The 24,013-nt window shown below is 44.5% G+C and overlaps 1 protein-coding gene and 1 non-coding gene across 4 annotated transcripts in view; one reads left to right on the top strand and one right to left on the bottom strand.

Annotated features, from left to right (window-relative positions):
* LOC123795193 (uncharacterized) overlaps positions 1 to 24,013 on the top strand; it is a 222,184-nt gene that overhangs the window by 33,387 nt on the left and 164,784 nt on the right. The window lies entirely within an intron of this gene.
* On the bottom strand, positions 11,023 to 11,129 carry LOC123795460 (U6 spliceosomal RNA). The gene has a single exon (XR_006780508.1). It is a non-coding gene; the product is annotated as a U6 spliceosomal RNA (small nuclear RNA).

Below are 24,013 nucleotides of genomic sequence, written 5' to 3' on the forward strand. Positions count from 1 at the left end.
TTTACTAAAATCATCAGGGAAGAGAGGAATTCATTGGGTTTCTACAGAGATTTTTGAGTAAATATAGAATTACATTCTTCAGAGTTTGAAAAATGCTAAAAAAATTGTTACCATTTTCAAGAAAAAGAGGAAGCAGACTGGCTATAGTAAATAATATCTCTGTGATATCACCGTCAATCAGACTGTGGCCAGACGATTTCTAGATCACTGCTGCTTGGCACTGTTAAGAATACATTCCTAAAGTTTTACTGTTGATATTTATCACACAGAAACAAATTGATTGTTAAAATTGTTCCCCACTCTTCCTTTTTTTCTTCTTTTTTTTAACCTCCTTTGCTAACTTGAGCTTAGTGGTTACTAAAGGCTCCCTCTTACATGACGTATCTTGAAGATTCTGAGAAGTGTGAAACATTCCTAAACTATAACGATAACCAGGCTGGCCTGACCATTCCCTTTATGATTAGATCTTACAGTATCAGAGGGCTGGAGGGGACCTCACAGATATCCTTCTGGGGATGAGGAGCCTACGGCCAGCCTCACAATGCGGATCTGGTCTTCTGACCTCAGAGACTTTCTTTCCACAACCATGCTTTCTTCTACTCCCAATACATGGAAGTAAGATTGGGTCATAAACCCAGGCTTACTTGATTAATTTACTCATCCATAGGCACTCAACAATGCTCTGCAGTAGGTGTAGAAAATGCTTGCAGTTTGGGGAACGCACTGTTCTCCAGAGGAAATATCCCGATGGTTATTCCTTGAGGCATGCAAGCACGGAGCCACGTAGGAGATGTCCCATTGCTTTTGCATAAGCAGTGATGCACTGTGGTTGATGAGGAGCCTGGAAATAACTGGGTGGCTTTGCAGCCCTTCCTCGGTACCCCCACTAACTGCACTGACTTGGTTTCATCCAGTACTTCATTTGATTTTTCTTCCCACGTAGAGCTCCTAGGGGCAACAAGGACTGGATTCTTTTTCTTTACATCTCTCTACCCTTTGCACAATGACGAGCACATGGTAGGCTTTTAATACATCTAAATCAATGAACACTTTTTTGGGAACTGTGCCTGCAGCCAAATATTTTAATCGGCATTCAGGAGGCGAAATTTGTCATTGAAAGTTTTCTGTCTAATGCTGGGCAGTGAGTGTTCCATAATGCTCAGATTGGTAAGAAAATGCAAATCCATCGTGGGTTGCATGGTATTACTTGAGAGCAAGCTCCAGCTGTCTAAGTAGTGATTAATGATTCTTGCTACAGCCAGAAAATGTAAGCAGGAGGAGAGGTAGCCAAACAGCAGGAAACAAATGTGGAAGTTTGGGAACTGGTTAGCATTTTTCTAACAGCCTGGATTCTAGGGTGATTCAGAAGATTTGCAGTCATATGATGAGGCTGTTCTTGCATGGAAAGACTTCCTGACTTTTTAGAATGAATTGTACAAAATGTATATATCTCCCTAGGAAGGGGTTAGGTTAAGTTTTAGCATAGGTGAACTTGAGAGTAATTTACATAAAACTATTATATTCATATAAAAATGGTAAAAAGAGCAGTGAATTCATTTTACCCCAAATTCAGGTAAAAGGCAAACTATGAAAAAAGGCCAGCGGGACTTAGGAGTGGGAACACAGAGTTCTGGAAAAAGAAAATATGACTTAGCAGAACTTAAAAACCATCTGGCAGGGTATAGTTAGTCATGGAAAAATTGGCAGTCATGATTGTGCATTTTATGAAAATAATTATGTACTAGTCCAACAGTTAACATTTAGACCGAAATTAAATAGTGGAAAGCCTGTACAATGAAATCTATTATCTTCATCATTCAAAATTACTTCTATTAGGTGTCTAAAATAGTTTACAGGAAGTTTACCAAATAAGTTATCACAAAGCACTGGTATTTTACAAAGCAAAATTTTAGAGAAAAAGCTTCCATTTCAAACCTTAGACAGGATTAGTATTTTCAGCACAAAACTCTCTTTATAAACCTAAGGCTTATTAAACAGTTTGTTCACTTCCATTTTGATGGGCAGCAAATATTATTCCTATTCTGTACATACAATGTTGACAAAATAGGTAAGTCATAAATGTAAGTTGTGGATATTGTTTTAGTAACAAAAAGTCATTTAAAATGAAAACTTTTAATGTATGATCTTATGAATATAACACGTATAATTTTAAAGTTTTAATATGGTATCATTTTATGTAAGCATCCCTTAATCCCCAATTTCTATAGCTCCTTATACTTGACATATACACTCACTTGATGAACAGAAACCCATTCATTCAGTAAATACTTGAATTATCTACTTGATGCTGAGTTCTCTCTAGACTTTGGTATGCAGAATAAAACAAGGAGTCCCTTTCCTATTAAATATATCAGCATTCCTACTTACCGTCCTGATTTTAATTGTTTGAATGATTTCCTGTCAGCATTTTGGATTGGATATGAAACAGTGTTATTTATTAAAAAATGTTCTTCCATGCCAAAAAAAGCAAAAACAAAAACAAAAAAATGAAACCCAAAAAGCAAGGTTAGACGTGTCATGGTCAGGCCATCAAACAGGTATCTTCAACTCAGAAAATTAGGCTTGAGATACATACACGTTATCAGTTTGAAAGTATGGGTGAATTTTCAAAGTTTAGCACATGGAAAACAAACGAATCCCAGTGTAGAAAGACAACTCTAGAAAAAGGCAAAAGATAGCTAAGTGTGGGATGCCTCAGATGAAGAGTTAAAAAAAAACAAGTTAGTGAAATAACTAGTTTAAAAGTACTTGCACCTGGAGGCTTTATTCTTTTTTAGAGAATTCACTTGTTGACATTTTATAAACCAGCACGGTTCACAGATGCTCTAACATCTCAGCCTGTAACCCGTCCTACCACCTGCTGCTTTTAATGGCCGGTGTTCCATCCTGTGGCACCAACGCCTCTTTCAAACAGAGCTTGCCGTTGGGAAGTCATCGCTGAATAAGCGAAGTTGTGTCCGCACCAGAGGCGTGTTTGTAATGTCTGGCTAGTGGTGATCGCCACCCTAAACCACTACCCCTTGTTTCTGTATGGCAGCAACTCACGGGTCTAAATCAGCTACAAACTGACCACGACAGGCCTCCTATTCCTTGACAGAGGAGCGCGACAGGACGTATGCTATAGAGGAAGCTTGTGGCACTGTGACAGGGACTGGGTTTTCAGAATTTGGCAAACTTCATGGACAGCTGTTAGAATGACCAAATTGAATGGGTCTCAATTTTAAGAACAGTACTTGTCTTACATCTCCTTTAGGGATTTGTCAACCATGGTCGTGCCTTCTACAGGTTACTCACCGAGCAATTGCCATGTGTAGGGCACTGTACCAGGAACTGTCTTAACGCGTCCTTTTGCTAAAATATCTTGCAAGCTGGTCAGAGAGCCAAGGCAAACATGTAAGCTTCCAGGAGAAGGCGGGATAAGTGAAGTGGGACGTGTTGCCATGCCTCTCACTAGTAGATGGAGTGTTCTGTGCCAGCAGGGGCTGCTTTATCTTTACTAATATCCCCAGTGCCCGGCATGCAGCGTGTTCTCCACATCCATAAAGCTTTTTTTAAAGAGAGAGAAGGGATTTGGGACCTCCAAAGAGAGAATTTACTTTTCACTGGGGTGATGAGAGAAGGTTCCCCGGGGGAAAGCACTGTCTGAGCTGGACCACAGGGGGAATGGCTGATGGGAGAAAGGACGAGCCAAGGGCTGAGGCCTGTGTGAGCAGAGCAGGGACCACACATCCTGGGTTTAGGGATCCTGCAGGCGCAAGTGTTGTTGGAAGCTAGAATGTTAGCTCATGGGCAGCTCTGTGGGCTCCACCAAGGCTGGACATGATTCAGTAGATGGTACCTTAGGAAACTCACTCTTCTGGTCATGGTTTGTCAGAATTGAGTCAGGGGGTGCAGCAGGAAGCTAGGCCCCTAACCCGCATGGCAGCCGAGGAATAGAAAGGAAGGACAGCTGCAGGGAACAGTATGAAGGAAGCAGCTGTGGGACTCAGTTACTGTGGCTGGGGGCAGGAAGGAGACAGAGGGGTAAGGTCTTGTGGCAGGGAAAGGTGGCAGCTCAGGTCAGCGTAGAGCCTGGAAGAGAAGGTTGGCAGCTCAGAAACTGTTAATTTTACACGTGTTGAGGGTGAGGGGGCAGTGGACCACTAAGGAAAATGTCCAGCACAAAGAGTTGGAAACGGGGCACCAGGGCTTGCGAATTAAGGCTAGATTGAGGCTAGAGCTAGAAACTGGAAGACATATGCCTAGAGGTTTGGTCGAAGATGTAAAAGTAGACAAGGTCTCCAAAGGAGGGTTAATAGCGACTGCAAATCCGTCTAGGCACCAGCAAGCTGCTCAGCCTGGCTCCGATCCGAGGGGCATGGGTAAGTTGACGAGTCTGGGAAGCTCGTAGTGGAAGCACTACAGAAACCAGGGCCTCTGAGTCTGGCTCTCTCTTCCCTTGCCTGCTCTTTCTCCCATGTCTCATCGAAGCTGGTCTCCATTTGTGCCTGCACGTGGACCCCATGTGGTAGGGCGTGGTTACTGCCAACAGCACAGAGTGACATTCTCTCAGCTCCATCACACCAAGGTCCAGCCGTCAGGCCAGGGAAGGACTTTGACTATCCCTTTTTGGGGCACTTGCCCACCCTTTGGCCAGTCACCATTGCCGGAGGAATACCTGGCCTGGCCACGTGTCTGCTCCTGGGGCTGGGGAGTGGGTCTGCTCCTGGAAGGAGCACATTGAGAAAGTTAGCAGTCAGACAGAAACAGGAGCTACCAGTGGGCCTAGGACTGAGACTAGGGGAGAGATACCCTAGGTTTGCTCAGTCATTCAGATCAATTCTGCAAGCATTTGTTGCAGCCCCCCTGCCCCCACTCAATGAGTGAGGCATGAGGTTAGGTGTTGGGGACACAAAAATATAGGAGATGTATCTTTGCTCTGACGATTATGAGATGAAGGGCAACACGAGACAAACAATAAAGCACGGTACATGCTGTGTCCATTAAATCCCAGGAACATTTATGGAGCACCTACTGGGTACTTGACTTGTGCTGGGTATCTGGGGGTGTAGCCTTTCACCTGGTCAGTGGCCAGAATCCCATGCTTATCTTCCTACCACAGTCATTGCCCCGTATTGAAGTGAATCGTGAGGTCATTGTCTTCTGCTCTAGTCTAAGCATCATGCGGGCGGGACTGTGTCTGCCTTGGTCCTGCACTGAAGGCCAGTACCTCTAATGCTTAGATGCTACTGTCAGATATTTGCCAAATGAGGGAAGAACAAACTATACATAGCCCTGACATGAGGCCATTTTCTGAGAATCCAGGAAATTTACAAAATAGCCTTTTATTTCTTCTTAGCTGATGTCATGCTGCCAGTGGAAAAGTGAATGATCATTAGGAAGCGTTCAACAGCTTTCAGGAGCTGTCTGCTTCTATTATTTGCAGCCGGTAAAAATAACCAGAACATACTAGTTTAGCATCCTCTAGGTATTAACTTAGTTAATCCTCACCACAATCCTGTGAGAGGTAGGTAGAATTTGATGCACATGAGTTAACCCAGAGCACAGAGAGGTTAATTCCCTCACCCGGCATTGCACAGCTGGGAGGTAGCAGAGCTGGGATTTCAACACAGGCAGTTAGCTCCAGCACGCACCTCCACAACCACCATACCACCATGCCACCTCTCACAGTGGTAGAATTAAGGTGTGCACATTTCCCATTGCACGGAATTAAGCCCCCCTTTTTCCCCCCAGTATTTGCTGCCTTGTGAACCTGGCCCTCTCTGGGGTTCCTGGCTTTGAAACAAGGGGAATTTCCAATAGAAAGCCGAGCCAAAACCAGCCCTTAGTTGAGAAGAAAGGGCTCCTTCTTTTGCTTTGTTTCCAACTCATTTAGTCCTTAATATTTTTTGACAACCACATTTTTTTTTCTTTCCAGAGCAGAAAAAAAAAAAGGAGACCCTAGCCTAAAAATGCCTTATTTCCCCCCGACATGAAACAAATGCTCCTCTGCATTTCTGTTTTTCATTAAGAAATAAGGGACATGATTACAATGAATAAACTAGAGTTTAGGGTAGAAGAGCCCTTCTGACTCACTTCTTGCTTATGCCACAATTAAACTGATGGGTTGGTTTAATCTAGAATCACTTCCACTGATCTATCAACTTTCCACATGCCTTTCTCACATGTGAATTCACATCCTATTTGTCATCGTGATACACATGTCCAAGCTCAAGACAGGACTTGTCAGAGAATCACTTACCTTTCCACTGCTCTGTGTGTACGATGATCCTTGGGAGCCCAGAAGGGATGCTCGGGCAGTTACGCTCCCTCCTACGGGATACAGGGGCTGTCTCCACCACTGACCTGACTCCTCTGTGGTCCCTCACTTCCCCAAACCTACTGCACGTTGCCTCGTGCTAACCTGCGAGCCTGCCTCTGGAAGCAGGACAGGTGGCATCAGTGTCTGGGTAACTGGGGCCTTTCTTAGCTGAATAGCTACTAGCTTTGTGCCTTTCCTGTGCGGTCATTTCCATGTCACCTTTAAAGCATCTTGGAAAAATTTGTATGGTATCTGAGAACCCATAATGGAAGCTGATCCCAGGAAAAATCACTGTGGACTCTTCTCCTTCTCATTGGACACATTTGTATCATTTGGCAGTCAGGTTCTAATAATGATTATGGGCGTCCACAAGACAGAAACACCACGGAGGATTTGAGTGAGACAGCGTGTGCGATGTTGGGGAATTCTGCGGGAAGATAGGGAGAGCTCTGTGTTTTGTAATAGAGAGGGGTCTGGATCTGACCATGTGACATGAACCCCAGGTTCCCTGCAGCCTCCTCGGAACACTCCAAGACGTACTTCGGGGTGTGTGAGCACTTTGTCCCATACCCCAGGAAGTCACTGTGCCTCTTTCTACATGGGGCAGAAAGGTTGTCTTATAACTGGTGATATGACTCTAATGCTACCAGGCAGTCTTCACAGACTCTGGTTTGCAGTTGCTGTTTAGCCCAGCGGGGTAGGGATGGTTATCACACCATCAGGCAGGGATGGGCACCAAGAACACCAGGTGTGGGAAAGATGCCCTTTCTGAGGGTCTCCCATGGAGAGTTGCGCCCATGCTGAATTACCCCAGAGAGCGGCTTCCTGCAGCAGAGCCTCAGCTCAGGCCACCACGCTCTCTCCTGATGGTATCTGGTGCCTCTCCAGATAGCCTCCACTTATCTCTGCCTCTGCTTTGGTCTCTAACCGTGTATGCTGGATCTGACCTAGGCTCCACGAAAATCTGGTCCCGGATCTCTGACTAGGAACTTTGTGGCGCTAAAGAAGGGAGCATGCGTGCTCCTTGCTTCCTTCTGTGCCTGTGACATGTTGGGCAAGGCACTAATTCTTTAAGTCAGCATTTCAAAAAGAAGATTAAGAACAAGTTCAGCCTTTAGTTCAAATAGTTCAGTTAATCCAAGAGCAAAGTGCACTGGGTTTCAAGGCCATGTGAAATAGCCAAGTCTTAAAATCAAAAGTGGTCGTGAAAAAGGGGCACCTACTCCTTTCACTAAGAGGGAGAAGTTTATGTGGAGTGTGTGTGTGTGTGTGTGTGTGTGTGTGTGTGTGTGCACAAGCCATTTGATTTCTCAGGGTTTTCATTTTCCTAGCTGTAACATGGGCACAATGAATCAGTGGTCCAGATCTCAGATTCTTTGTTTTGCTATCTTAGAGACAGACACGTGTACCAGAGCTTATTTTCATGGCTGCTCTAGGCTTGTTGTATCAAATAGTTACTATTACCAATTTTTAGAAGAGTTTTAAATGAACATTTATCTTCTTCTAAGGATAATAGTTTATAGTGTCTATGAACATACCTCCTAAACTGATTTGGTTCAAAGCATCCAATGGTTCCAGACCTAAACTGGTTGTGGGAGTTTGAGAGCAAATTCAGACCCACCATTTCTTTGTCCCCGGCAATCACTCAGATATTAAGGACCGTGTACTTGTGGGTCTGCTTGTTTTATTTTAGCACTGACATATGCAATATTATGGTTATCACAGTCTTAGACATGCAGCTGGTGTACAATGGATGCACAACTCTTGGAGCAAAATAAGTTAACCAGGTACACCTGTAGGGCACATCACCCATAGGGGACTGGATGAGTGATGCCCTAGAGGAAGGCTTGGTGGCAGCTGATTGCATGACAAGGTCTGTACCTGCTTGGCAGTGTCCGTCTCTTCCAAGGTCAGCGGGGAGTTGCTGTTCTGAGAAGAGCTTTCAGGGGAAGAGAACTTGAGAGTGCAGCACAGAACAATTTTCTGAGATTCTCCTACTTGTCTGGAAGACTCTTCTGGGTAAACTCACTGGATTCTTCCTTCAATTAAGAGCTCCCGAGACCTCAAGTCTTCAAAGCCTTCTTGATGACACTGGACAAATTGGTGGTTTCTCCCCAACACCCACCTCCGAACACTCCCATCTTCACTAAGGGCCATCCGAAAAGTAGGTTTTCTTTTGCCTGAACACTTCCTAAATAAGAAATTGTTTTACTAGCATTGATGAACTTTTCTGTCTAGATCATCATGATTTAGTCACAGTAACCATGTACTAGGATGATTTTCATTTTCTTCTGATGAAAATCCTGGAACACAGGTACTATAATTTCCCCTCTTGAGAAAAGGGAGGCATGGCAAGGCTAAAGTAACTTGGTTAGGAGCACATACTGGGATGGGGCAGAGCTGGGGCTCAAACCCCCTTGTTTAGTTCCAGAGCTTGGACCCTTAACCATGACCCAGTCAGCTGGCACCCCATCCCAAGCACTCACTGTGTGCCAGCTTGGGGTACTAGGAAGGTCAAGATGTTCCCCCTGCTCTCAAGGGGGCCTAGGGAGGTGAAGGCTATAAGATAGGAGACACGCTGCTGGGTCCCTGACCCAGGAAGAGCAAAAAGTGCTGCAGGGACTGAGAAATGAGTCATTGGTTCTCCGTGGGGAACTATTTTATCTTTTCGATCTCACCTGGCTAACTTGAATTTTTGTGTATTAAAACGATGACTCAGACTTTGAAAACTAGGAAAAGTACCTTTACTCAAAAACAGAAAAAAAAAAAAAGATTTTATGGCTTTAAATAAAATTTTTCCTTATTTGCATCCCCTGGTGAATGGCAGGCAGTTTTGGATGCCCTTCTGTTTATTTATTTTTATTTTTATTTTTTGCTTTTTTCTTGTGTTATCGATTCTGCCCAGGGATGAATTCAGCTTCCTTCCACAGCTAACTTCACTGCTTCCCAAGGCATTAACCTTGGTATAAAATTTTCTGATTAATGCCGAGGAGGAAGGGCAATCCCGGAAGCGGTTCCTGCCCTCCCACACCTGTGAAACTACTCCATCAGGCAACCAGAGAAGCAAACAAACAGAAAATCCACCCAGCCTTCACGTTCATCCCAGAACACTTGCTGGATTAATTATAATGTAGACTTGGTTGCTCTAGCCAATGACAGCAGTGACACTGTGCTGAGCTTGTAGACAAGGCCCACGCTTCAGTGATGTCTCCAGGCGTCGAAAGGAGCAAAACCCCTTAGTAGAGCGTCATGATTAAAATGCTACTTAGAAACGGGTTTGAGCGATGAACTTTCTTTCCTAGACAAATTCACCGAGAATGAGGCAGCAGGAAGCCACGGGCGGGGTGGGGGAGCAGGTCTGCCCTGGGTCAGAACAGAGGAGAGGTGCTTCGTGGGCAATCCGGCTGAGCCCCAGCCTGCAAGTGCTGCGTGAGGGTGGGGGTAGGGAAGCCCCCTCCCCCCAGCAGGCCTCCAGCAGCCCTCATCCTTTCTGGAAAACACAAACAGATTGAGGGCGCAGTGCAAATTGCTACATGATATCCAGCATCCTGTGGCTGAGGACATGGACACGGCTAGCGTGATTATGGTTAAGAAGGTAACTTCTCAAGGCGAACAGATACTGAGGGAAGCAGAGATTCCACACCAAGATGTCCAGGTTTGGACATGACTCATTCTCTTTCTCTTTTTTTCTTTTTTAAGATTTTATTTATTCATTTGAGAGAGAGAGAGAGTGCGTGTGCTTGAGCAGGGGGGAGGGGCAGAGGGAGAAGGAGAAGCAGAAAACCTGCTGAGCAGGGAGCCCGATGTGGGCCTTGATCCCAGGACCCTGGGATCATGACCTGAGCCGAAGACAGATGCTTAACCAACCCAGGTGCCTGACTTACTCTCTCTTACGAAATAGAAACTTTTAAGATAACAGCAGTACTGTCAGAAGAGACAGGAACCTTAAATAAGGAATGGACTCCTTGTTTTTCCTTAGCGGAGGAACACATTAAAAAAAATCAGAGGAACTCATTAAAAAAAAAAAAAAAAGATTTGCAATGTAAGAAATCTTGTTCAGAGGTATTTTTCCTCCTAATTATCAATAAATCAAAAAGTAAGTTATAGTAGACTAGCTAAATTACTTAGGTGTATTTTTTGCCAGCATTAATACAAAAGGAGGAGATTAGACTCAGATACCCTGGTCTCCACTCCTTGCCCCCCCTCCAGATGGGAAGAGAAGGGCTCTGAGGCTCTCCCGGCCCCTTGGGCCTGTTGGAACTTCCTCTGCCCGGCAGAGCAGCTCAGGGGCCTGTCTCATGTGGGTCTGGTTGGTCCAGGGAGTTTACTCAGCTGCTTTACGGCCTGAACTTCTTTGTTCTTGTTAGTCATTAAAAAAAAATTAAGACTTTATTTTTTTTTAAGAGCAGTTTTAGGTTCACAGCAAAATTGAGCAGAAGGTGCATTGATTTCCCGAATACACACAGGCACAGCCTCCTCCATCATCCACACCCCCCACCACAGTGGGACCTTTCTTACAATAGGCGGAGCTCCACTGACACATCATTACCATCCCAAGTCCAGAGTTGATGTTGCGGTCCACTTCTGGTGGTGTATGTTCTACGGGTTTAGACAAATGTGTCATGGCACGTATCCAATATCATGGTTTCATACCTTAAAATTTCATTACCTTAAATCTCCTCTGTGTTCAACCTAGTCACAAAAACGGGAGATGCTTCATGAATGTGCGTGTCATCCTTGCCAAGGGGCCGTGCTGATCTCCTCTGAGTGCTTGCAGCTTCAGTTTGTGTGCTGCCGAGGAGAGCCCTGTACATCTCAAGAGGTGAAATCCAAAAGCCTCTCCCTTGTGGAAAATCAGCCCTCCGTCACGGGAGGGCTGCAGAGCTGGTTTGGGTTGGCTTTGCATTGCCCTGATCGGCATCGCCACCACTTTGCACTGGTGGGGAAACTGATCCCCACCCTCTGCATGAATCTGTGCAGGACTCCGGTCTCTGGCAGCAATTTCTGCATTGGACATTGGACGGATGTGCCAATCTTACTCTACGGAGGGCGGGGGCAGTGCTTTTCTAACAAAATGTTTATCTCTGTGGCTCCCGTTCGGAGCAGAGGATAGGCGGCACCCCATAAATGTTTGTTGTGTTGAACTGAACAAACCAGAACCCAGGGGGGGCAATCTCATTGCTCTTTATAGTAAGAGCTTTATTGATGAAACAGATGTGTCCCCTACTGCGTGTGTAACTGCCGTCAATCTGTCCGGCGGATCCAGGAATAACAGAGGAAGTAGGAGTTTCGGATTCTCTCTGACCATGTCCTGCCAAGACACCCCCCCACTTCTCTTTCCTCCATAGGTGGCGGATGGTATTGCTCTAGCTGACGGGAAGGGTTGGGGTGTTCCTATTTGTCTGCTTTTTCACTGCGGTGTGGAGAATAGTGCCTGGTACACTGCAGGTGTTCGGTGAGTTTCTGTGGAATGAAGGAATAAATCACGGTTCCTCCCCCCGGGGAAGTGAGGACCTTGCCTCTGCAATCCTGGACGGAGACACATGGGAGTCCAGACATACAGCTGTCCACCCTCTGCTAGAGCTGGGTCTGATTCTCTCCTATCGTGGCTCCTTAGTCAGCTGCTGCTTTCAATCTCTATCCTTCGAGACCAGCTTTATTATAATGAGCTGTGTCTACAGGAAGTTAGTTCTGTGCTGCTTCTAAATCTTCTATTTTGTAACACAAACATGCATTATTCTTTAATACTCCCTTGGATTTCACGCTTTTCCTGTATTTCAGCCTGCTCTTATGGCCCCCTTCCTCACTTTCCTGAAAATGCTTAAGATACTGGATAATCAAGCTTGCCAGGAATGGGTAGGGAAAAGTCCTTGTGTGCTACCTAATCCTCTTTAATCAGTGGCCTGCGGTGATACTTTCCATCTCTCCTCCCCCACCCCATCCCACCGATTGCCATATCTGCAGCCTCTTCACCACCTCATTGTTGATTTCTGCGTAGTGCGCACTCGCCGTTAGATTCAGAATTGGGCCTTCTCTGTCCAGCCCTGCATGGTAGGGAAGTACATTTCCCGAACTCCCTTCTAGCTTCTTAGCTCAGTCATTGGGAGGAGCTGGTAGCAGACCAGAGGGCGAGAGAAAGGGAAGAGCCAGGGTGTTTCTCTCCATCCCTAGCCCCCACTTTGGTCAGCGTGCCCCCTGTTGGCTGCACCTCCTCCCTGGACCCAGCAAGGCAGTCCTACCCCTGGGATCTGGTAGCACTACTATTGACTCTCTGTCCTGAGGCATAGTAGCAGATGTCTGCTCTTGTTTCTCTGGAGATTGCTTTCCTATGTCTTTTTTGGTTTCTCAGCTCTTCCCTGATCTTTGTAACCAATTCCCTGTATTAAATCTTCTCTGTTTGAGAAACCTAGAGTGGTTTCTGGTTTTTGACTAGACTTGAATAAACACAGCATGCAAATACTATTGTTGACTTCCTGTGAGCTCCTCACTTTTCTTCTGACTGTTCTGTGGAATGAAGCACTTACCTCACAAGATAGTGTCACGATAAATTGTTTGAGGAAGAACTGTGAGATCCTGGAGTGGCTGGTAAGTTATAAGTAAGCACAATATGTCATGAATTAGCGTTCATCCAAATACTCTCTGCTTGCTAAAGAAAGTTTCATTCCTGTCCCTACTGGAGTAACTATTTGAAAGGTCCCCAGTTGAAGAGGCGGGAACACTCCCTTGGCCATGGTTTTGCTTGGCTTCTACGCCTGGAGGCAGCTGTGGTACCTGACTTGTTACTCACTCAGTGCTGGGTCACCTTGTACTTGTCCCAAAGCCATTTATCCTCTCAGCTTTGCATGCTAGTGGGCAGCCAACCCTATATTTAGGGAGACTATCCCAAGGTATCTGGCAAATGACTCAGGGCTATGGGTTTGGGTTGAGCATGGCTTTTGGGGCCAATTACACCTGGATTTGAATCCCAGCTTTGTATCTCCTGAGCTGTCTAAGTTTGGAAAAACTTAACTTTTCTAAAGCTTTTTTTTTTTTTTTCTAATGTCAGATAAAGAGAAGAAAGTTTTACATCAGGTTTTACATTAGATGGTTGCCTCAAAGAAAAAGATCTGTCTTAAGGCCCCAACCAGAGTTTACAAATCTTGAGACTTGGCTACTGAGAGCTGGCTCTTCTCCTTTCCCATCAGTGCAGTATGTAAAGTAATACATGTTTTGTAGGGTCTATCAAGAACCCAATGCCTGCTCCTATCCATATCCAGATAGGCTCAGAAGTAGTCTAGAACCTAAGCCTTTTTAAAGAATATAAGAATGCTGTTTCTATGAAAACATCAGCCTCCTTAATTTATTTCTTTTCTGTTTATTCGCCTTGCCTATTTATTAAACACATTTGATTGCTTATTCTTTGCAAGTAGGATATGAAAAGGAAGAGATAAGGAATGTTTAACTTTGTATAGCTCTGATATCGGACCTGGTAAATATTGGATGGTGTTGACAGGAATCCATGTCCCGAACATCTGACCTTGAAGGACTAGACAGGACTCTTGTGTTATGAGACGTATTCTGAGTTCTGGCTTGACCAAACTCTAAGTTGGAGGGCGTCATATAAGGGTTATGTTTTTGTTTAAGCTGTCTTGAAAGGAAGCAATTTCTGCTCTTTGGGGAAATGGGCAAAATACACCGCTAACTTAATTTTATTTAATAACTCTGTCAGGTGTTGTTAGCTAGTGCTTTCCATATTAAAAAGGGAAAATGTAAGCCAGTCAACCCACATTATGATCTAAAGAGCAAACCCAGGGAGAGGAATGGGAATGTGGAGGAGGAGGAATCCCATGGAGCAAACCGCCCTTCTGAGTGAGTGTGGATTTGCATAGATTTGAAAGGCCTGGCTGGGAAAGAATCTGGGGCACAGTGTTCAGAGAGGCATCACAGATCTAAGGACTGAGATGTTTTCAGATTAAGAGGCACAGAACTTCAACCCTTGTCAATGAGGGAATTTTGCCATGGGAGGTGGTCAAGGGATTTTTGGGGCAGTTGAAAGAAGCCTCTCCCCTTCTTGCCCTTTGAGAAGGGGAGGAGGGAGAAAGGTGGCCCAGGGGCGTGTGAGGAGGTGCTGGTTTGTGGGAATGCATATTGGTGAACAGCAGAGTACTGCTGCCTCTGAAACAGTCATTCAACAAGCACACAGTTGGGGATGGGTCCTAAAGAAGCTCCTTATGAGAACACAGTGAAAGCCCAGGTGAAAGTGCCCTTATATAGGATAGATGTGACGAATGTACTTAGCTTCTCTTTTCAGCTTTCTTCCTCAGGCTGCAGGTTTTGCAAATGAGTCTTTGAAGAACATGTGTGGTCATGTGTTCACTCTCATGGGCCTAAACCAGACAGCACTTGATGGAGCCTTTTTAGTTCTGCAGTCTGTCCACCAGGCACTCTGGATTCTCCTTCCCTGATTCTACTGTTATTTTCAAAAATTTAAATAACACATATCTCTGTCCAAAATACTGCATATATTTTTAATTTTGTTAACTGATTGTCTCCTTCCTGCCCACCCTCCTGGACTATAATTTCCTTGAGAATAGATATCTTTGTGTGTTTTATTTGCTAACATATGTCCCCAGCACTTAGAACAGGGCTTGAAACATAACACATCTTCAATAAATATTTGTTGGTTGCATGAGTGAATAAACCACAATCCTGGTTTTATATTTTTAATATATCAAAAGGCTAATAACAGAGACTTACACTTAAAAAATATTCAAGAGCTGTCTTTGGGTAAGTAAAAATTCAGCTCAGTATCTGTTCCCTCTCTGTTGCATAGGTTTTATGGTCTATACAGCTGTCCATAATGTGGGGCTATGGTCGGCAGCTTGGACCTGTAGATTCCAAGTTGGACATCTTAGCCAGATTGGAACATGATTCTTTGTGCTCACTGCTTAAGATTGTACTGGAAGGCAGTGGAATTCAGGAACACAGAGGGCTGTCAATAGGAGGGATACGCTAGCTGGACTTGGTGAATTTGCCACTTGGTTAAGTCTTACAGCTTGGGAAACACAATTCATTTATGTGCTTCATTACATAAATGAACTCCATGCTTAAAAATTCATAAGAGATAGCTATCTCCAATCATAAATTCAATTAACTTACCAGGCTGGAAAAACATAACTCAGGCAGACAAGATAATCAAGCCAAGCTCAATAGCCTGGTCTCTCCTATTGAAAAGCTGCCCAGGAAGACAATGATCAGCTTAGTGATGCTGGATTCAGAACCAGGCAACTTAGTTCTAGGACTCAGATGTTGGGATAGCCCACACTTGGACAGCCAGTATGTCTTTCTCCATTCCACCGCCAGTCAGGAACCCCCCCGGCCTCTTGGGTTGGTGTGGATGGGCCAGCAAAATTTGTTTCTGTACTTCCGTGGGTGATTAACACACTCCTCCATGAAAGTTTTGTTCTGGCCTGGGAATCTTTCTGTCTCACTAACTCCTAGATTAAACAGGCATGCAGATCATAAATATTTTTTGAGTTTCACTCCAAGCTAACCGTTAGTCCAGATGGCTCTTCTCTGAACCATTGGGTGATTTGACTTTATAGTTTAATTCTTCAGAGAGTATCGATGCCTGTCATTTCCAAATGTTTGGGATATCCTTCTATCTCCCCTATTCACTGTCTGTGCCTATCAAGTAAGCTCCAAATACTGACAGATTTGTCCTCCTGAGCAGACTCTCCCACAGAGAGCAAAGCAAAGTGACTCTCTGACCCAAATGTTTTGATCCCTGATGATTAACTTCTTCTATAAATCAGTTAGTTGTCTTTTTATTTTTTATTTATTTTTCAAGATTTATTTATTTATTTTAGAGAGACAGAGACAGAGTAGAGGGGCAGAGGGAGAGGGAGAGAGAGTCTTAGCAGACTCTGCACTGAGTGCAGAGCCCAATATGGGGCTCGATCTCTCAACCCTGAAATCACCACCTGAGCCAAAAGCAAGGGTCGGATGCCTAACCAACTGTGCCCCCCAGATGCCGCCGGTAAGTTGTCTTTTGAGTGTGTATGGCCACCTCCAGTGAGATGGACTCCCCTCGGGTGAGTTCAGCTTGTTCCTCTAGAGCTGGATCATTTCTGGAACATTGGAAAGTCACCATAGGATTGAGAGAGATGTGGCCTGAGGGTAGTTCACATTAGTGGCTGTCTCTGTGTGGGTTCTCCACCCCATTCCCACACCACAAACTCTCTTGTGTAAATCCACCCTCCTTAAGAACCTCTAAGCCCCTGTGCGGTGCGTGGATCCACCCTATAGTTTTCATTGCCCTGCCTGAGTTTGGGGCCCAACCCATGACATATATACCTTTGGGAGGTGAAAAGCTGAATTAGTAAGATGACAGATAGAATGATCCAGAAAAGCTTGTCCTTCTGGGAAGTCACAGTTCTCACACCAACTCTTTTTTTTTTTTTAAGAGTTATTTATTTATTTATTTATTTATTTATTTATTTATTTATTTATTTGACACAGAGAGAGAGACAGCCAGCAAGAGAGGGAACATAAGCAGGGGGAGTGGGAGAGGAAGAAGCAGGCTCCCAGCGGAGCAGGGAGCCCGATGCAGGGCTCGATCCCAGGACCCGGGGATCATGCCTTGAGCTGAGGGCAGACACCCAACAACTGAGCCACTCAGGCGCCCCTCACACCAACTCTTGAGAAATATATCCCTATGATCTCAGCCAAGAAACCTATCAAGTTCATGCTCTGAACCCCATGCCAGGGGCCTCTCCAAGGGCAAAGCCAATGTGGGAGAGCCATTTTTACCATCTTCACAACACTGGGACCACTGAGTAATGTTTAGAATAAAGCTTTGATGATGCAGGATAACTGATACACTCACCACATTAATGAAAGTAAATTTAATCACATTAGTTATACTTTGCATGATTTTGTTTATTAAAACTAGGAAACGGACAGTACATTTGGAAACATTTCCATCAAGTCTTGAAATAATGAAGGATTTGTTTGGATAATTCAGTTTACCATTCCAGGGCTCTGCAATAGAAATATGCAAGCCACAAATGTGATTTAAGATTTTCTAGTAGCCACATTAAAAAAAAAGGTAAAAAAAATTCCCTACCTATTTCTGTTATATGTTGTAGTAAAAGATAAAATATGAAAAAAGTAAAAAGAAACATGAAGGTGAAGTTAATTTCAAGACTATGTTTTTCCAGTCCTGAGCAGAACTTTCCTCTTCCGTGTTGTGGAGATAAACCTGAGTCTTAATATCTGGATTCCATGGGCCCGAAGGCAGGTCTTGTCTACATTCATCACCAACAGCAGGGGAAATTCAGGACTGAATCCTGGCACAAGGAGTGATCAGCAGGCCATGGGGACCAGAGGTAGCAGAAGAAAAAGAGCCTGTAATCAAAACTTCTGACTCCATTTGGAAAATGTGCTCCTAAGAGTGAGATTACTTCCCTTTATCATTGCTTTGCCAAATTAACTCCTTTGAGAAGAGAAGCCACATTATTCTTTTCATTGCAACTTGTCTAGAGGTTGCTGTGGGAATGACCATACATAGTAAGACAAACTGGATCCTGAGAATTCTAAGAGCAGCTTGCCAACAGCTTGGCATTCATGGCCTTCCTTTTGTTACAAGATCAAACATTTACAAAGCACACGTTGTATGATTAACAGGGTGTACTGGGCCCTGAAATGTCTAAAGAAAAAGACAGGCCCTTGTCATTTTGCTGAAGTTAGGCTTTTATCAAAAAACAATAGGCACCTGGATGGGTCAGTGGGTTAAGCATCTGCCTTCATTTCACGTCATGATCTGGAGTCCCGAGATCAAGCCCGGCATGGAGCCCCACATGGAGTCCTGCATCTGGCTCCCCACTCAGCGGGGAGTCTGCTTCTCCCTCTGCCCCTCCCCCTGCTCATGCTCTCTCTCTCTCTCTCACTCTCTCTCTCAAGAAAATAAAATCTTTAAAAAAGGAAACTAGAATATCTAATAAAATGCTAATTATGTGACATACACACTATATATAATAAGAGTTTTGAGGAGAGAAAAAAAGTATGTTTTATTTAACTCGATATAACCAAAACATTATCATTTCAATATGTAGTCATATAAAAATTATTTATGAGATATCTTACATTCTGATTTTTAGGGTTTTTTTATACCAGGTCTTCAAAACTCAGTGTAATTTATGCTTCTAGAATGTCTTCATTCGGACCAGCTGCATTGCAAGTTCTCCATAGCCACATGAGGCTGGTGGGTACTACATGGAACAGTGTAGTGATAAGACTACTCCCTCCCACAAACTTTCTGATTCATCGAAATTCCACGGTTTTGAATTCCAGCTCAAGGAAGACATGATTAACTCACCTTGACCGGGGCTTCCCGGTATGGGTGATGACGCTCATGTTAATAACGTGCTAATGATCGACCACCCTAGCGTCGTCCCTGGAGTATTTCTGCTTCTCCTCTATGTTGCAGACACAGCCAGAGTGATCCCTGTAAAGTCTAAGTTAGATACCGTCACTCCTCTGCTCGAAACCTTTCCACGGCTTCCCATCTCAGTCTTTTCATGGCCTACTAGGCCCCACATAGTCTGGCCCCTGCCTCCATCTCTGTCTCATTTCCTACCATTCTGTCCCTCATCCGCACAGCCACACAACTTTGGTGCCAAGCACACTCCTGCCCCTGAGACTTTGCACTTGTTTCTCCCCTTCTGCCTGGAATGCGTTCCACCCCCCCCCCCCCACCTTCCCAGGGTTCACCATGCACTTTCTGCAAAAATGGCACTTAGCGGAGGAGACTTCCTCGACCATTCTATATAATAGCCCTTAAGGAGGGGTTCTCTTGAGGCCCCTTCTTATCACTCTGCATCCTCGCCCATTCTTACTTGCCTTATTGCTTTTCATAGCACTTGATTGTTTATTAGTTCGTCTTCTGTCTTCCCCAGTCCCACCCTGCTAGACTTCCTCTGTTTGCTTTGGAGGCTCTGAGGTCCCAGCAGCACAATATCTGGCACACAGTAGGTGTTTGAATATACTGGTGAATGAATAAAAGAAGGAATCCAACGTGGTAAGAAATGCTTGTGGGAATTATAGGTTCTCATAACAATGATAGATTTATATTTAAGATCCTTATTTGAGTTTAGTCTTGGAACTAAACAAGTGTTTCCCCCAGTGGTAAATAAGTCCTCTGAACAGAAAGAGGACGGCCTCTCCTCCAAGGTCACTCCGCCCCCCTCGGGCTCTCTCTCCCTGACTCCCTTATTGCTCTTCTTATCACTTCTCAGCTGTTGCAGGCCTAGATTAGACACCCTGTGTTTTTATTTGATGAACCACAAATCGACAGTCACGGAACAGTCTTAGATGTGCTGCTTTGCCAGTGAGCCTGCTCCTAGCAGGCTTAAAACCTGCTTAAAACCGGATCGATAATCTCGGCCAAAGAATTCCTGTCTGGTGGCTGATTGTCCTTCTCTTTATTAATTAGTATTTACACACATTCCCTTCAGGAATGCAGGGCTGGGGAATGGGAGAGGCTCCATAGTTGTTTCTTAGGTCTCTGGAATTCCCACTTGTTTTCCTGTCTGGGTCGGGCGTACGCAGACATGGCCATCAGCCGCTCCTTCATGCCTCTCCAGCGCCGGCATTTCCTTGGTCCGGCATCTGAGCAGATTGGGGGAGCTGCTTCAGAATGAACCATGTCGCTGGATTTATAAAAGCCCTCTGGGATTAACTCTGCCAGGCTGTGTGTATCTACCCTAATTAGTCTACACTCTGGCAGGGCCTCTCCCAGGGCCCGCAGCACAGAGCTGTGAAGTCGCTGGTCAGGGCTGGAACAAGACCCGTGGCCCTGGGACTGACAAGGTCACAGGATCCAACCTGAACGTCCCCGACATGTGCCCCAGACATCATGTTCTCAGCAGGTGAACTGCATAACCTAAGGGGTTGATGTGCCGGGTGTGGGATTGGACCAGCGTGAGATCACAGAGGTCTGTGTGCTTGCAACTACTCCGAGGGATCGCTGTCATTAGGAAACACACCGCAAGTGCTGCTGCTCAACCCGGCTGCACTCAGTGATAAAGCGCGGGCTCCCGGCAGGCGAAGAGGAGAGCGTCCTCTCCTTGGTAAGCGTTCTTACTTTCCACTGACAGTATTCAGTAAACACAGCGAATTCTCACTAGTGTAGGGCAAACCTCAAAAATCTTTTTTTATAAGGACATAGAAAAGTTTAATGGCCATAGGACATTGGAAACCGCCTGTCAGAATTAAGCAAATTATTTAGAATTTATTGGAAGCTATATGATTTTTCGTACAGCTGAGTCATGGTTTAAATGTCAGGCATTCTGTGACCACACTATGCAAAATTCTCCCTGTTCTTCTCTACCCTGTATGCTATTTGTTTCTTGAATAGTAGTAGTTATACATTCATTTGTTTTTTTTTCTTACCTGTATCCCTGACAAGACTATAAAGTCCATAACGGCAACAGAACATATGTATTTTATTCACCCGTGTATACTCAGGAACAAGTACTACACCTAGCATGTAGAAACATGTAAAGTAATTTTGATTATTAATATTATTAATTGGATGAATAGATCAGTGACAGTCTTTCAACATCTTTAAACAAAACTAAATCAAGATAAAATGTTGATTGGTATCAATTTCAAAAGCTTAAATTATTTTTGAAAGAGATAATCAACTAATTCAATCCAGGAGTTAAACCACGTTAATTCTTGAGAAGAAAATGATTCTAACCAGGCAAACAATTTGTGTTCCAGAATTTTATATTCATGTAATGCAGTTATCCTCTGCTATTAGAAAGTAGAGTGTTCCTATGAAACTCTCATAAGCCCAAATGGCATAAAGCCAAGCATAATCTCCACTAATATAGGTCTTCCCTAAAAACAGAGCGGTGCAAAGCAAACTTTCAGAAGGTAGGGGATACCTGTGTTGATTTATTAAAGTTCGCAAACTTTTTCAGGTTTTACCCAGAGAGAACCAGGGCGTAAGGACACTGGCTTAACAAGATCCAGGAATGTGAGTGAAGGTTGGATTTATGCTCAGTAATGGATGGCTTTACCTGCCATGTTAGCACCCTAAGCTCCATTTACTTCAAGTCTGCAGATATTTATCAGGGACATGCGGTGCTCCAGGTAGCATAATATGAATTAGCTATGGTTCTTATATTCAACGAACCCATAGCCTATCAGAGGGAGACAAACTTGACTATGTTGACAAGCACACAATAGAAATATGGTTGCTGTGCTTTAGTCACTCAGAGGAGAGTGGCTTGTTTCTGTGGTATGCTAGGGACACTTCCCACAGGAGGTGCCCTAACCCTCCCCCTCCAAGGGCCCCTATTAGAGCCTTGGCACCTGCTATTCCCATTCCCAGAACAGACCCTGGCTCCAGATTTTTCAGACAACCTCAGACCACCTCAGACCACCTCAGATTACTCCCTTGGTCACTATTTCTCTGTTCTTTTCTTGGCACTTAACATTATCTGAAATTATCTTGATGTTTATTGGTGTACTTATTTGGTGTCTGTCTTATCCTTCAAGTACATGAGCTCTGTGAGAGCAGGAACCTGGTTTTCATTTGCGCATTAATGTATGCATGGTGGCTAGAAAAGTGTCTGAGATATAGTAGGAAACCAGTAACTGCTTGTGGAAGAACTGAAGGGCTTAGCACTAAGAAGCCATGGCAACTCCTTGACTATGAGATGACATGATGAAATTGTTCTGGAAAAACCATTCTGGCAGTGGGTTTAGGATGAGTTCTGTGGGACACATACTCGGGGCAAGAACAATGAGAAGATTCCCGAAGTAGGTTAGATGTGAGTGCCACGGGTCAGGATAGGAGTTGTGGCAAGAGGCGTGGAAGGGCACGTTGAATCTAAGGTTTATATTGAGAGAAGAGACTCCACTGACGCTCCCTACTCATCTCGCCCGCCCAGCTCGTTTCCTCCTCAGCTCTGCAGTTGTCCTCGCTTTCTGCAACTCTCCTTCCCCAGATCTTTGCATTTTATTTAGGTTTCTGTTCGTCTGTCAGAAGTTCTTTATTTAGGGAGTTCTTTCCTGACCCCCTTATCTAAAAGCATCCCCACCCTATACCCTGGTTTTGTTTTTCTTTCTAGCACACTCACCCCCTGCCATTACCTTCTATATACTACATGATAATACACATTACACGTAAATCCCCTGAGGCCAGGAGGGCAAAACTCCGTCCGCCTTGTTTACCACTGCGTCTCCAACGGATGACACATAACGAGCTGAGCACGTATTTGCTGAGTGAATAAATAGATTAGATTGAGTATGATGGTGATTAACAAAAGCTGATCAAGGGAGACCTGAGTCATTAGGAAATTAAAATAACAAAAATAAAGAGCTTTTCATTAAGACAGACTCCACTAAGCCTCTATTTTGCAGCATCAAAGAGAACCTGACACATAATAGGCCCACACAGTAGACTGATTTAAAGTGAATGAAAGGACACTTTGTTTGCTCTTCTAGTCACTGTGTGTTGAGAAATCAATAAAAATGACGTCCTCAGTGAAGAACTTCCTTTCTTCAGAGGTTTTACTAATTCATATTGGTTCTAGCACTGTTTTATATATACCAGTAAAGCTTTGCTGGATTTAACTAAACCATCTGTACCATGGATTCTTTCAAGTTATTTTCTTAATGGTTGCCCTGGGAATTATAATTGATATCTTATAATATTCTAGTGGGAATGAAAAACAACTTACTTTTAGAAGTATATAAAAATTTTGCTCCTTTATAGCTTCATTTTCTCCCCACTCCTTCACTATTATTGTCATAAAAATTACATATTTATACATTGTATGCCTATCAACACAGATTTATAGTTATTGTTTTATACAGTTGTCTTTTAAATCAAATAGGAGAAGAGGCACCTGGGTGGCTCAGTCAGTTAAGCATCCAACTCTTAGTTTTGGCTCAGGTCGTGTTCTCAGGGTTGTGACATCGAGTCCTGTGTTGGGCTCAGTGGGGAGTCTGCTTGGGATTCTCTCTTTCCCTCTCCTGCTGCCCCTGCCTCCTCCCCACACACACTCTCTCTCACTCTCTCTCAAATAAATAATCTTAAAAAAAAAATCAAATAGGAGAAAACGAGTTACAAACAAAAAAATACACGTATTCTGTCTTTCATATTTAAAATGCAGTTATCGATACAGGTTAAGATGGCGGAGGAGTAGGGGACCCCTTTTCCAGCCAGTCCCCTGAGTCGAGTTGAATAGGTACCAGACCAGCCTGAACATCCACGGAATCAGCCTGAGATGCAGGAAGATACATCTGGATCTCTACAAATGAACATCTCCAGCGCTGAGTATTGAGGTACGAAGCGGGGAGCCGTGAAACCGCGCACAGATATCGGAAGATAAATGGAAGGGGAAGGGAGTCGCCACGTTCGGGCGCCGGGAAGCGGTAGCCACCTGCACGGGGGAGCGGGTGGGCTCGCGGACAGGCACCCGTGAAACAGCAGACTTGAGACCGTGAGCCAGGGAACGCACGACCAGACTGAAACGGAGCTCCGGTGCACTCGCTGGAACCAGACTGAGACCGGGAGCTCCGGGAGCGCGCGGGGGCAGCTGGCGGCTGGCAGGGTTAGAAACACAAAGGACAGAGACGCGCTGGCCCTGGAAGTGAGGGCTGGGACGCCGGGTGTGGGGCGCACATCCCGGG

This window comes from Ursus americanus, chromosome 12, assembly GCF_024610735.1.
Source record: "Ursus americanus isolate L20-20 chromosome 12, mUrsAme1.1.p, whole genome shotgun sequence".
Taxonomy (NCBI): Eukaryota; Metazoa; Chordata; class Mammalia; order Carnivora; family Ursidae; genus Ursus; species Ursus americanus.